Source organism: Mesoplodon densirostris, chromosome 2, assembly GCF_025265405.1.
Source record: "Mesoplodon densirostris isolate mMesDen1 chromosome 2, mMesDen1 primary haplotype, whole genome shotgun sequence".
Classification (NCBI taxonomy): Eukaryota; Metazoa; Chordata; class Mammalia; order Artiodactyla; family Ziphiidae; genus Mesoplodon; species Mesoplodon densirostris.
This window is the reverse complement of record NC_082662.1, coordinates 23,210,275-23,223,906: the sequence shown is the minus strand read 5'-3', so window position 1 is coordinate 23,223,906 and position 13,632 is coordinate 23,210,275. Positions and strand designations below refer to the sequence as shown.

Here is a 13,632-nt window from a genome sequence, read left to right as displayed (position 1 = left end):
TGGCAAAGAATTAACTGGGCCAATCACTCAGTAAAATGCAAATGAGTGAGTCTGACTATATAAAGCTTCCTTAACCTTTCTTTGAACATTGCAGAATTGAGGCTGTGGATGTTGCTGCCACCTGCAGGCCACATCTGTCAACAGCAGGTTCATGGAAATAACCCACGGGGATCCCTCTCTCAAATGAGTCCTCTGTGGGACTCTGGATTGGAGAAACAGGGACTTATACATTTTTCTCTTTGTCCGTCAGACCACTACTCTGCCACAAACACAAACTGGTGATAGGAGTTCCTAAGTATGGGGACTGTGGTCTGAGATTGTCTGGGTTTGAATCCTGGCTCTTGGGTAAATCAGATACCAGTCTATACCTCAGGTTCCTCATCTATGAAGTGGAGATAATAGTAGCTCCTTTGAATACATGTGAGGATTGAATCAGATCATTTAAAGTGTGTAGCTGGGGCTTCCCTGGTGGCGCAGTGGTTAAGAATCCGCCTGCCGATGCAGGGAACACGGGTTCGAGCCCTGGTCCGGGAAGATCCCACACGCCGTGGAGCAACTAAGCCCGTGCGCCACAACTACTGAGCCTGTGCTCTAAAGCCCACGTGCCACAACTACTGAAGCCTGCGTGCCTAAAGCCCGTGCTCCACAACAAGAGAAGCCACCACAATTAGAAGCCTGTGCACAGCAACGAAGAGTAGCCCCTGCTACTATAAAATAAATTTATAAAGTGTGTAGCACACTGCCTGGCACTTAGTGAGCACACAACCAATACTAAGAGTTGTTGTTAGGCAAACCTGCAGAAGCCTCTCCCATTCTAAACTGACAAATTGGTTTTTTTGGTAAATAATTACTTTTAAAAATAAATAAATTTATTTATTTATTTTTGGCTGCATTGGGTCTTCGTTGCTGCACACGGGCTTTCTCTAGTTGCAGTGAGCGGGGGCTTCTCTTCGTTGCGGTGCACGGGCTTCTCATTGCGGTGGCTTCTCTTGTTGCGGAGCACGGGCTTTAGGCACGCATGCTTCAGTAGTTGTGGCAGGCGGGCTCAGTAGTTGTGGCTCACGGGCTCTAGAGCGCAGGCTCAGTAGTTGTGGCGCATGGGCTTAGTTGCTCCGAGGCATGTGGGATCTTCCCGGACCAGGGCTCGAACCCATGTCCCCTGCAATGGCAGGCGGATTCTCAACCACTGCGTCACCAGGGAAGTCCCTGACAAATTGTTTCTTGACACACGGTAGTGCAAGAAACTACTGTGTGTCAAGAAAAGACCTTTAATACCTGGCTGCACCACCTACAACCTGTGACCTTGGGCAAGTGTCTTAACCCCTCTGAACTCTATTGGCCTCACAGGTGGTTTTGGATATTACATGAACTCATCTATGTAAAGCACCAACCACAGTGCCTGGCATGGAGTGGACAGTTAATAAATAGAGTGAAGATTAACACAGGAATAGTTACCAAGTATAGCCAAAGGTTGAACAGCTCAGGTTGCAAACAGGCAGGCCACAGGTGGTCACTAACCTACAGATATTTTGGTTGGCCCTCAGTGTGTTACAAGTTTTAAATTACTTGCCAGCATTAAAAACAGAAATTTCACATGTAAGTCGATTCTTAACTTCTGTTTTATAATGTGAAGCTCTGACTATGTATCACACCAGATCTACAAGGAAGATGGCATATAACAGAGAAATCTAATTTCTTTCAAGGGAGCCATGTAATGCTCCCTGAAGAAGTGATACTGAAGCTGAAACATGAAGGCTGAGTAGGGGTTAGCCTAATAGAGTGGGGACGATGCTCCCAGCAGAGGAAGTGGCAGGTCTAAAAGCCTTGATTCAGGGAGATTAGTGCCTCCAGGGCACTTCAGGAAAGTCTGGTGGCTGGAGGACAGTGAAGGGAAAGGTGGGAAGAAGATGAAGCTCCAGTTAGCACCTTAAGGATTTTGGACTTTATCATGAGGATGAATGTAGTTCAAGGCTGGAAGCTGGGAGGTAGCCAACAGGTAGTTGGTAGCCAACAAACTGAGGGGCTAGACAGGGTCAGATGGATTAGGGTCATGGGTCAACAGTGAGCAGCTGAGAAAGCAGAGGAGTACTAGGGCATTATAGTATTCCTATCTAGAAACTCTGGGCATACATAGGATTGCCTGTCAGGTGTGGTCTGGCAAAGGGCAGACTTTACAAAGACCAAGCTAAGCAGGACGCCAGGGTGAATTTCTTATGTTTATTTATTATTATTATTATTATTATTTGCGGTACGCGGGCCTCTCACTGTTGTGGCCCCTCCTGTTGCGGAGCACAGGCTCCGGATGTGCAGGCTCAGTGGCCATGGCTCACGGGCCCAGCCGCTCCGCGGCATGTGTGATCTTCCCAGACCGGGGCACGAACCTGTGTCCCCTGCATCGGCAGGCGGACTCTCAACCACTGTGCCACCAGGGAAGCCCTCTTATGTTTATTTTAATAGTGGAAAAATGAGGAGAATTAAGATTTGGCTAAGGACATATGTCAAACGCGATACAGAACTAGATTCACAACACCAATCTCTAATTTGCTGCTTTTCTCACTATATTAGTTTTCTCAAGGTGAATAAACTCAGCACCAATACTGTGTTGTTGATAATTATACAGGTCATTTATTGAGAGCTTGCTAAATGTTAGGCTCTGTGTTTATGTGTATTATTATCTCATTATTTCATTCAGTTAACAAATATAGTCCACCCAAAATATTATGTATCAAGGGACTGTTAGGCACTGGAGACACAGGAATGAATGAGACAGACACCATCCCTATCCTGTGGAAGCTCACAATCCAGAAAGGAATTGAGTAGCTGAAGAAGTAATTACAAAGGGTAATTGGCAGACACCGTAGTGAGAGTAAAACAGTGAACCCAACCTATCATGGGTGGCAGGGAAGGCTTTCTGGAAAAAGCGACAGTCAAGCCGAAAAGGCAGGAGTGAAACTCAGGGGAACACTGTTCCAGGAAAAGAGAACAGCACATGGAAGGCACTAGTCTCACCATAACCTGATGAAACAGGCGCTATGATTATCCCCTTTTCACAGATGAGAAAACTGAGGTTCTAAGAGAGATAAAGTAACTGACCCACTAGACAGTGCTGGAGTCGGGATGTAAGCCTGGATCTACCAAGACCAAAGCTCATTCTCTTAGCTGTTAAACTAGATATTTCTATTAGTTTTTATGTTCCTTCAAAGGGTCGAGTGGAATGGAATATTAACTGAGATGCCTGCAATGCAGGAAGTTGAAATAATGGCTTACAAACTATGCAAGCATGTCTGTGTCAGGTTTAGCTGTCTGTTTTGGAATGACAGCTATTTAGTGACACAGCTCCTGTCCTAATGTCTGAATAGATGTTCAGTTCAACTGAATATGGTTCAACAGCAATGTACTGAGTGACTACTGTGTGCTAGGAATGGTGCCAGGCATTGTCAGAGTTACAGAGATAATGAGAAAAGTTTCCAGGTACTAAAGATCATGTTAATCACTAACAAATTTATAGATTTTTTGTTTGTTTTGTTTGTTTTTGTGGCCGCGTGGCATGTGGGGTCTTAGTTCCCTGACCAGTGTTCGAACCCATGCCCCCTGTAGTGGAAACACAAAGTCTAACCACTGGACCGCCAGGGAAGTCCCAGTCACTAACAAATTTAAAAAGGTAAATAGCAGGGCTTCCCTGGTGGCACAGTGGTTAAGAATCCGCCTGCCAATGCAGGGGACAAGGGTTCTAGCCCTGGTCCGGGAAGATCCCACATGCCGCGGAGCAACTAAGCCAGTGCGCCACAACTACTGAGCCTGCGCTCTAGAGCCTGTGAGCCACAACTACTGAGCTGGCGTGCCACAACTACTGAAGCCCACGCGCCTAGAGCCTGAGCTCCAAAACAAGAGAAGCCACCACAGTGAGAAGCCCACGCACCACAAAGAAGAGTAGCCCCCGCTCGCCACAACTAGAGAAAGCCCGCGCGCAGCAACGAAGACCCAACACAGCCAATAAAACCAAAAAAAGTTAAATAACAAAGCCATAATCCTGGCAGTTAGAAACCATAGGTAACTTATCATAATAGCTGCCAAGTTTTGAGCGTTAACTACGTGCCAAGCACTGCATGAGGCACCTTAATGAAATTAAAAATGATCATAACTAAAAACTAAAAGCCCACACTGTGAGACTGTGTAGAGGAGTTTACATGTATTATCTCTTTTAACCCATGTTCATTCTATAAAGCTAATATCATAGTATTGATATTAATATTGCCCATTTACAGATGAGGAAACTGAGCTTTAGAAATTTTTGCCTGAGATCCCAGCGCTAATTTTTGCCTGAGATCCCAGCGCTAGTAAATGGAAGAGCTAGTAAATTTTTGCCTGAGATCCCAGCGCTAGTAAATGGAAGAGCTATAATTCAAACCCAGGTCTGCCTGACTCCAAAACTTGGGCTCTAGACCACTGCACCACACCATCTCTGAAAGGAGAGTCAGCTTGAAAAAATCCAGGGGAATGTGGTACATATCCAGACAGAAGAAATAAATATAGGTGCTTTTAAAACCCTCTAGGGGAGTAAAGAAACAGGGGGAAAAATAAAACAAAACAATGTATCTAGTCATTAAACACTAGTTAACCTCTGAATAGAGAGTCCACCCCAAATATTTATACTGCTCTTTTCTGTCACTTCATTGTGCTTAAATTTGCCTCTAGAATTATCTTTAAATATAATTAGTAGCTAAAGCTGAGAATTTTTGGTATCAAGATATACCTCTTTTAATTCTTTTTTTAAATTAATTAATTAATTTATTTATTTTTGGCTGCGTTGGGTCTTTGTTGCTGCAGGCAGGCTTTCTCTAGTTGTGGTGAGCTGGGGCTACTCTTTGTTGGGGTGCGTGGGCTTCTCATTGTAGTGGCTTCTCTTGTTGTGGAGCATGGGCTCCAGGCACGTGGGCTTCAGTAGTTGTGGCATGCGGGCTCAGTAGTTGTGGCTCATGGGCTCCAGAGCACAGGCTCAGTAGTTGTGGCGCATGGGCTTAGTTGCTCTGCGGCATGTGGGATCTTCCTGGACCAGGGCTCAAACCCGTGTCCACTGCATTGCAGGTGGATTCTCAACCACTGCGCCACCAGGGAAGTCCCTCCTTTAATTCTTGTTTTACATCTCTGTGCGAAAGAAAAGAAACAATTTCATAGAAGTCAGTGTCAAGCAAATAAGTGACCCCCATTAAGGATGGGGTACAAGCTGTGCTGTGCTTTGTAAACTGGGAGAAAAAAATCCCTTGCAGCAGGCAGCCATCAGCTGTGGGACATATGAACATCCTGTCTCCGTGATTATTTGTGGTTGTGGGCAGGGAGGTATGCAGCCTCATTCCAGACGTTCAGATGTAGCCAGAAGTGAAATCTATGTAGCTAAGGAAGTGCCCAGAATTGGCTCTGTGACACATGGACTGGGAAGATCATTGTTGTGTTCAAACATATGGATGTTTGCGTTCCTATCTGCTTATTTACCCTTTGTCCCAACATAAAAGGCAAAAAATGAAACTAATACTTACCTAGTGCCACTTTTGTTTGTTTGTTTTTTTGGCTGCGCCCCGCGGCATGTGGGATCTTAGTTCCCTGACCAAGGATAGAACTCAAGCCCCCTGCACTGGAAGCATGGAGTCTTAACCACTGGGTCGCCAGGGAAGTCTCTACCTAGTGCCACTTTGAATATGATATGTTAATGTCTCTTAACAATTCATTTAATACTGTAGAAATGAGTTCAAAGAGGTAGAACATATAGCAGCTTCTATCACAGCAACTATAACAAATTATTTATTACAATTATCATATTACTAAAACAATAATGATAGCTTCCATTTATTGAGTGCACACTCTGTGCCAGGAACTGTACAGGGCACTTATACATTATTTCATGTAATCTTCACAAAAACCCTATGGTATAAGGACTATCAACCATTTTACAGAAAAAGAAACAGACATTCAGAAGGTTAAGCAACTTCCCAAGGTCACACAGAGAGCAAATGGCATCTGTTTCTTTGTCCATCTCCCCACCGATTACTGTAAATTTCTTGAGGGCAAGAACTGCGTCTTACTCATCTCTGTATTCCTAGTCTCTAACACTGTGTCTGGCATAAAGCAGGCAGAATTCAGTACATATTTTTGAATAAATGAAAGAACAAACAATATTTCCCCAGATAAGCAGCAGAGCTACCATTGGGATTTAGGTCTTTTGTCTTTAAGTCTGGTGTGCTTTCCACAATTACAGATGCCTACCTAAATCAGGATCCTGATTAATCACTCACATGCCTCTTTTTACTCTGGAAATTCCTATTAGACACTTTCCATATGAGTGTGATAGAGTGATTCCACTTCTAGGTCTTTATCATACAGAAATACTAACACATATCTATAAGGATATATTACTAGAGTGCTTACTACTGGTATTTCAGGAAAAAATTTGGAAAAAAAATGTCCATCCATGGAAGAGTGATTAAATGGAACATCGATTCTATGGAATATCATATAACTTCAAAGAGAGTAAGGTAGATCTCTTTCTACTAATGCAGAAGAATGGACACAAGATTGTATTAAGTAAAACAAGCAGGTTTTGGAATATTAAGTATGGTTTAGTGTGCATAATAATAATCCTGTCTTCCACATTTATTGCACACCTTGTTTCAGGCCCTCTGTGAAGTGTGTTATATGTATTACCATATTTCACTGAACCTAAGATAATTGTTTACTGAATGTTTACAAGATACTTGGACCTGTGTTAACATTCTGACTCCAGAGATATAAAAATCTGGAAAGAATTTGTTTCTTAAAAACAATTAAGTACGGTATTTTGCTTAATCTTCACAACAGTATAAAGTAGATACCATCATTTCTCCCATTTTGCTGATGAAGCACAGAGAAATCCAAGTAAATTGCCTGTGTGTAAATAGTAGAATGTGGTATAATTCCATAAAAACAAAAACATAAACAAAACAAAAAAATTAAAGAGTTCTGGATAAAGACAGTGAATATAATTTCTCATGCATGTAATTTTCCTTTCCACTTCCTCCCCTCCCAGTCCCATCGCACTAAAACTTCAGTAAAGGATTATTTTAAAGAATAAGGAAAGGGAGAGGGGGTAATAAATACAACAGAATTTTGCAGGTGAGAAAGCAAATGAATGAGTGTTAAAAGGCCTGGCAGGGGCTTCCCTGGTGGCGCAGTGGTTGAGAGTCCTCCTGCCGATGCAGGGGACCCAGGTTCGTGCCCCGGTCCGGGAAGATCCCACATGCCGCAGAGCGGCTGGGCCCGTGAGCCATGGCCACTGGGCCTGCGCGTCCGGAGCCTGTGCTCCACAATGGGAGAGGCCACAACAGTGAGAGGCCCACGTACCGCAAAAAAAAAAAAAAAAAAAAGGCCTGGTAGACCCAAGAATGTGGAATCTGGACCAGAAACTGGAGAAAGCTGAGAAGCAGCCTGGATATGTTCAAGAATTAACCAATGGTATCTATCCCTGGAGGTGGGGGTGAAGAACAGCTAAAATAAGAAGGACTAGTTGAAGGTCAGTTGGCTTCCCTCACGGTACCCTCTAGGTGACTGCCCCTCCTCCACCTCAGCAGAAGTATGGAGGGTATTCTCTTGAGAGACTAAAATAATCTCTGGAGTAATACAGGTCACCAGGAACAGTTAAGAGCATCATACCGAAAAAGAGGCAATCAGTAGACTTTTTCCACACTCTGCTCCCGGAATTCTGGTAGACAACCTTTACCTCCTGGGAAGATGTATCTTCTTCTTTGGGGAAAATGAAGCCCAATATGAAAGATGTAAAGATAATGGCACTGAGGTCTTCCAGCTAATGGTCCCTCATGGTCATTGGTTCATGGACAAACGACCTCATGGTCAATGATTCTCCCCTTCATGCACAGAGTTTCTAATCAGCTTTTAGTCCCCCACTTTTATTCATGAGCAGAAAGCCAAGGATTATGGGACACAAGGATTTCCTCTAACAGGAAAGAAAGAGATGAAAACAAAGAGAAGAAAGACACTTGGAAGAAACTGAGACAATGCAGAGAAAATAATTTTTTTTTTTTTTTTTTTTGCGGTACGCAGACCTCTCACTGCTGCGGCCTCTCCTGCTGCGGAGCACAGGCTCTGGACGCGCAGGCTCAGCGGCCACGGCCCACGGGCCCAGCCACTCCACGGCATGCAGGATCGTCCCGTACTGGGGCACGAACCCGCGTCCCCCGCATCGGCAGGCGGACTCCCAACCACTGCACCACCAGGGAAACCCGAGAAGATAAAATTTTTAAAACTATCATGCATAGCTTCAACTAGAAGAAAAGATATCTGAATATATCTACTGAGGCTGCGTGCCACAACTGCTGAAGCCCGCATGCCTAGAGCCCATGCTCTGCAACAAGAGAAGACTTTACTTCTAGTGCATTCTTTCATAAGACATGGCCACCAAAACTAGAGGGCAAAAAAAGATAGAGAAAGTTATGGAGTAGATGATAAAAGTTCTCATCACAAGGGAAAAAAATTGTGCAGTGATGGATGTTAACTAGACTTACTGTGATGATTTTGAATATATACATATATTGAATCATTATGTTGTACACCTGAATTAATACAATGTTATATGTCAGTTAAATCTACAGTTTTTTTTTAGAAAAGAGAAAGAAAGTTATGGGATTCAGGAAACAGGAGAGTCAACAAAGGAGAGAAGCAAAGAGAATTCCCAAGTGGCTGTAAGGAACATTCTAGGATGACAACTGTGCTCCAGACATAGCATCTGGATGCCACATATCCAGATTGGAGCACTATGACTCAAGAGAGAGACACACCGAAGACTGTTGCATTCAAGAACTCTGCTGCTCTTGTATCCTCTTTTGTGTCTGCCTCAAAGTAGCAGAACAATCCCTCAAAATCTAAGTTGTAACAAAGTGGAGTGTATTTCAAAGAGTAGAAGATGATGTGATATATATATATATATATATATATATATATATATGAATATTACTCAGCCATAAAAAGAATGAAATAATGCCATTTGCAGCAACATGGATGGACCTAGAGATTATCATCTAAGTGAAGTAAGCCAGACAGAGGAAGACAAATATCATATGATATCGCTTATATGTGGAATCTAACCAAAAAAATGATACAAATGAGCTTACATACAAAACAGAAATAGACCCAGAGACATAGAAAACAAATTTATAGTTACTAAAGGGGAAAGGGGGGGGAATAAATTAGGAGACTGGGATTAATATATACATACTACTATATATAAAATAGGTAACCAATGAGGACCTACTGTACAGCACAGAGAAATATACTCAATATTTTGTAATAACCTATAACGGAAAAGAATCTGAAAAAGAATATATATGTATATATGACTGAATCTCTTTGCTATATACAGGAAAAAGAAGCTGAAAAAGAATATATATATTATATATATATATATATATATATATTGACTGAATCACTTTGCTGCACACCTGAAACTAGCACAATATTGTAAATCAACTCTACTGAGAAAAAAAAAGAGTAGAAGAGACCCTGCTCTACTTTGTCATGTATTTGTCCCCTGGACCCCAGAGTAGCTCTGCATGAGAAGTGGAATGGAACAGGAAAAAGCTTTAACCTACAACCCCTTTCTCTACATGAATCTGATACAGACATGTCCTCAAGGCTTGCATTGGGACTAATGTCATACACAGACATCAGGCTGTCTTCCCTATGCAAGCATTTCTCTTCTTCCTCATCACTATAGACCTCCATCCCCAGCCCAATAAACTAATGCAAGTAATAAGAGCAGGACTGCACAGCAAGTGAGCCTTGAGAAGATATGCCTGAAGTCAGACAACCTAGGTTAAAATCTAGTTCTACCTCTCACAGCTGTGACCTTGGCCATGTTTCTCCATGAGTCTCAGTTTCCTTACCAGTAAAATGAAGATAATAATGTCTGTCTCAAAAGATTGTTGAAAGAGTTTAAGATGCGACAGTTTTTGCGTTTTTTTAGCACAGTGCCCAGAACACAGTAAGTGCTTAATAAATGGTTAACATTGATTATTACCTGTAGGCCACCTATCTTATCAGGTACATCTAATAAGGACTGAATTTCAGGAGTGGTCCCAGTTTAAGGTCAGTCTGGGGCCCACAACAGTATTATGCCTGGTTCTTTAAAAACAGGACACACCTTCTACGTACAAATGAATGTTGTTTACTTCAAGTTGTCATCACCTTGGAGGCAGTGCACTTATCCCAGGGATGCTTCCACTCTCCAGAACATTTTTGGGGTACCCAATTTAGAAATTTCTTCAGGGTCTATAACACATTCTTCTGAATATCCTCATCAGTAGGAAATCTTCATCTTCTGTAAAGATAAATTCAATGTTTGAAATAATCAGAAGTTGGTGAATAAATAGGGTACAGGGGAAGATGAAGTAAGACTAACTTTCTTATATAGCTTTTACATGGATTTTATCCTTTTATTTTATTTTTGGCAGCGCGGCTTGTGGGATCTTAGCTCCCCCACCAGGGACTGAACCCGTGCCCTCAGCAGTGAAAGTGTGGAGTTCTAACCACTGGACTTCCAGGGAATTCCCAAGGATTTTATCCATTTAAAAGAAACTGATTTTTAAAAGATAAAAGCAATAAAGTCCAATTAGGGCTTCCCTGGTGGCACAGTGGTTAAGAATCCGCCTGCCAATGCAGGGGACACAGGTTCGAGCCCCGATCCAAGAAGATCCCACATGCCACGGAGCAACTAAGCCCGTGAGCCACAACTACTGAGCCCATGAGTCGCAACTACTGAAGCCCACGCGCCTAGAGCCTGTGCTCCGCAACAAGAGAAGCCACCACAATGAGGAGCCCGCACACTACAACGAAGACCCAACGCAGCCAAAAATAAAATAAATAAATAAAATTATTTTAAAAAAGAAGTCCAATTAGACTACTAAAACAAAAAAGAAAATTACCCATAGCTTACAATACAACTGCTATCATTTTGGTGCATTTTCCTTATCTTTCCTTAATATACAGTTTAAAAAATAGTAGTAATAGTGTACATATCATTTGTAACATGCTAACCTAATTTAAATTATTTCATAAGCATATTTTCATGTTGCTGTAGAGTCCTCATAATAATATTTTTAATGGCTGCATAATATTTCATCAAATGGATATGGCAGAATTTACTTAACCACTTCTCTTTTGCTGAACATTTAGGTTGTTTTAAGTGTTTTATTATGAAATATATGTACTTTTCCTCAAATTTTTGCTTATTTCCTCAGCCTGGATTACCAGAAGTGGGAATGTTGGATCAAAGGGTATGAGGATTTGATGGTTCTTGATAGTTACTTCCAAATTGTTTTCTGGTAGGTTTTCACTAATTTGTAATGCCAAGGAAACAGTAGAATACCCATGTCACTGCATCTAAAACAAGAACTTGGTATCACAATTTTAATAAGTTAGGAGCTAGAAAAATATTTCATATGAACCAATTTTAAAGTCAAGTGGTTTGGGGCTTCCCTGGTGGTGCAGTGGTTAAGAATTCACCTGCCAATGCAGGGGACATGGGTTTGAGCCCTGGTCTGGGAAGATCCCACATACTGTGGAGCAATTAAGCCTGTGCACCACAACTACTGAGCCTGCGAGCCACAAATACTGAGCCTGAGTGCCACAACTACTGAGCCCGCATGCCTAGAGCTGGTGCTCCACAAAAGAAGCCACTGCAATGAGAAGCCCGCGCACCGCAAGGAAGAGTAGCCCCCCTGCTGGCCGCAACCAGAGAAAAGCCCACGCAGCAATGAAGACCCAACGCAGCCAAAAAAAAAAAAAAAAAAAAAAAAGCAGAGCACAGACAGGGTTGAAAATTCCAGATACCCATTACTCCCCTACGAAAGCAATGATCTCTTACTGTTTTTTTTAACTATTATTACTTTTCAGTTACATAAGAAATATACATTCATCGTTTAAAAAAAAAAAAGGCAGGCAGAAACAATAAAAATTACAGCTTATTTCCAACACCAAGCAAAGACCATTAACATTTTGAAGTATTTACCCTCACACCATTTTCTCTATAGAATATGTTTTATAAAAAATAGCACACCAGGGAATTCCCTGGTGGTCCAGTGGTTAGGACTCTGTGCTTCCACTGCAGGGGACACAATTTCTTTCTTTTCTTTTTTTTTTTTTTTCAGGGTATTAAGGCAAACAGGGCCACCTAGAATCTTTATTCAAACGGGAATCAGCACTTGGACAGAAATCACAAAACTTTCTCTTGCAAGTGCTAAGCCACGGCCCCTCCCCACGGCCATCTGCCCATAGCAATTACCCCTGTCTGCTCTCCAGCTTCACGGCCCTTGCCCTGCCTGCCCTGGCTGAGCCAGAACTCCTGACCCATCACAGGAGGGGGCGGGAGGGCCACAGGAGCTCAGCTTCTGCACACCCAGGTGGACCATGGTCTACTGGCTAAGCAGGCACTGCATCCTCCCTGGTGCCCTCTGAGGTCTCAGCCTCTGGCAGCATCAGATCTGAGCCAAGCTGAGCCTCCTGAGGACGGTGGGGATGGGGGCTTCTGGGGGAGTCGAGGGAAGGAGGGCCAGGGCTGGGGAAAGGTGCCTTCCAGCTCCCGGCCCCCACCTAGTGCAGAGGCCCAGAGGCCTGACTCTCCTGATCTTGCCCCAGCATCCCCTCCGCAGAAGGTCAGTATATCTTCTGCCGACTGGGTAGAATGGCCTCTTTGATGAAGGAGAAGACAACCAGGATCCCTAAGCATTTGCCCCGCTTGCCTTTGGTGAAGTAATTGGAGACCACATCATCTCCAGGCTGCATGGTGGCAGGCAGGACGTTCTCCCCAGCCAACGGTGACACAAAGAACGCAGACGGGATTATCCACAGACAGAAAGTGAAATAGGCCAGGACCTCTGAGAAAGGATAATATTCCTCTGCAAAAAAACTGAAACGCTAGGTAATGATTCACCACCACTAGCCCGCATGACAGGATGAAGTTAGGCGAGGTGAGCATGATGAAGGGGAAGGTCTGGAGGAGGCCAAAGTAGACCAGGTAGACCAGGAAGAGGCCATGCCAATCATGTAGGTGGGGAAGCGCTCAAAAACGTAGAGGCCAATTAGCACAGCTGTGGAGAACCAGACCCTATATTCTATGATCCTGCTTGTGGACACTGTGTATTCTTCTATCAATTCCGCCAGGTAATAGAGTCCGGCTGTGATGGCCAGTGTGATGAAGGCCACCTGGATGAAGAGCGGCAGCCAGCTCAGCACATACATGAACCACGTGGCGCCCTCGCCCCGGCCGCCCGCCCCCCGACAGCCGGGACGGGCCTCCGACACGGAGCCGCCGCCACTGCCGCCGCGTTCCCGCCCCCGGGACACAGTTTCGATACCCGGTTGGGGAACTAAGATCCGGCAAGGTGTGTGGGGGGGAAAATATATATATATATATATATGGCATACCATACACGTTGTTTTTAAACTTTTTTTCCCCCCACATAATAATTATAGCTCATATCTACATAATGTTTACTATGGGTCAGGTACAATTCCAAGTAGTTTTTTTTTTTTTTTTTTGCGGTATGTGGGCCTCTCACTGTTGTGGTCTCTCCCGTTGCGGAGCACAGGCTC

At 43.5% G+C, this 13,632-nt stretch overlaps 1 pseudogene; it reads right to left on the bottom strand.

Moving 5' to 3' along the window:
• Positions 1–12,663: 12,663 nt before the first annotated feature.
• Positions 12,664–13,278, bottom strand: LOC132478398 (protein TEX261-like; annotated as a pseudogene).
• Positions 13,279–13,632: the final 354 nt, after the last annotated feature.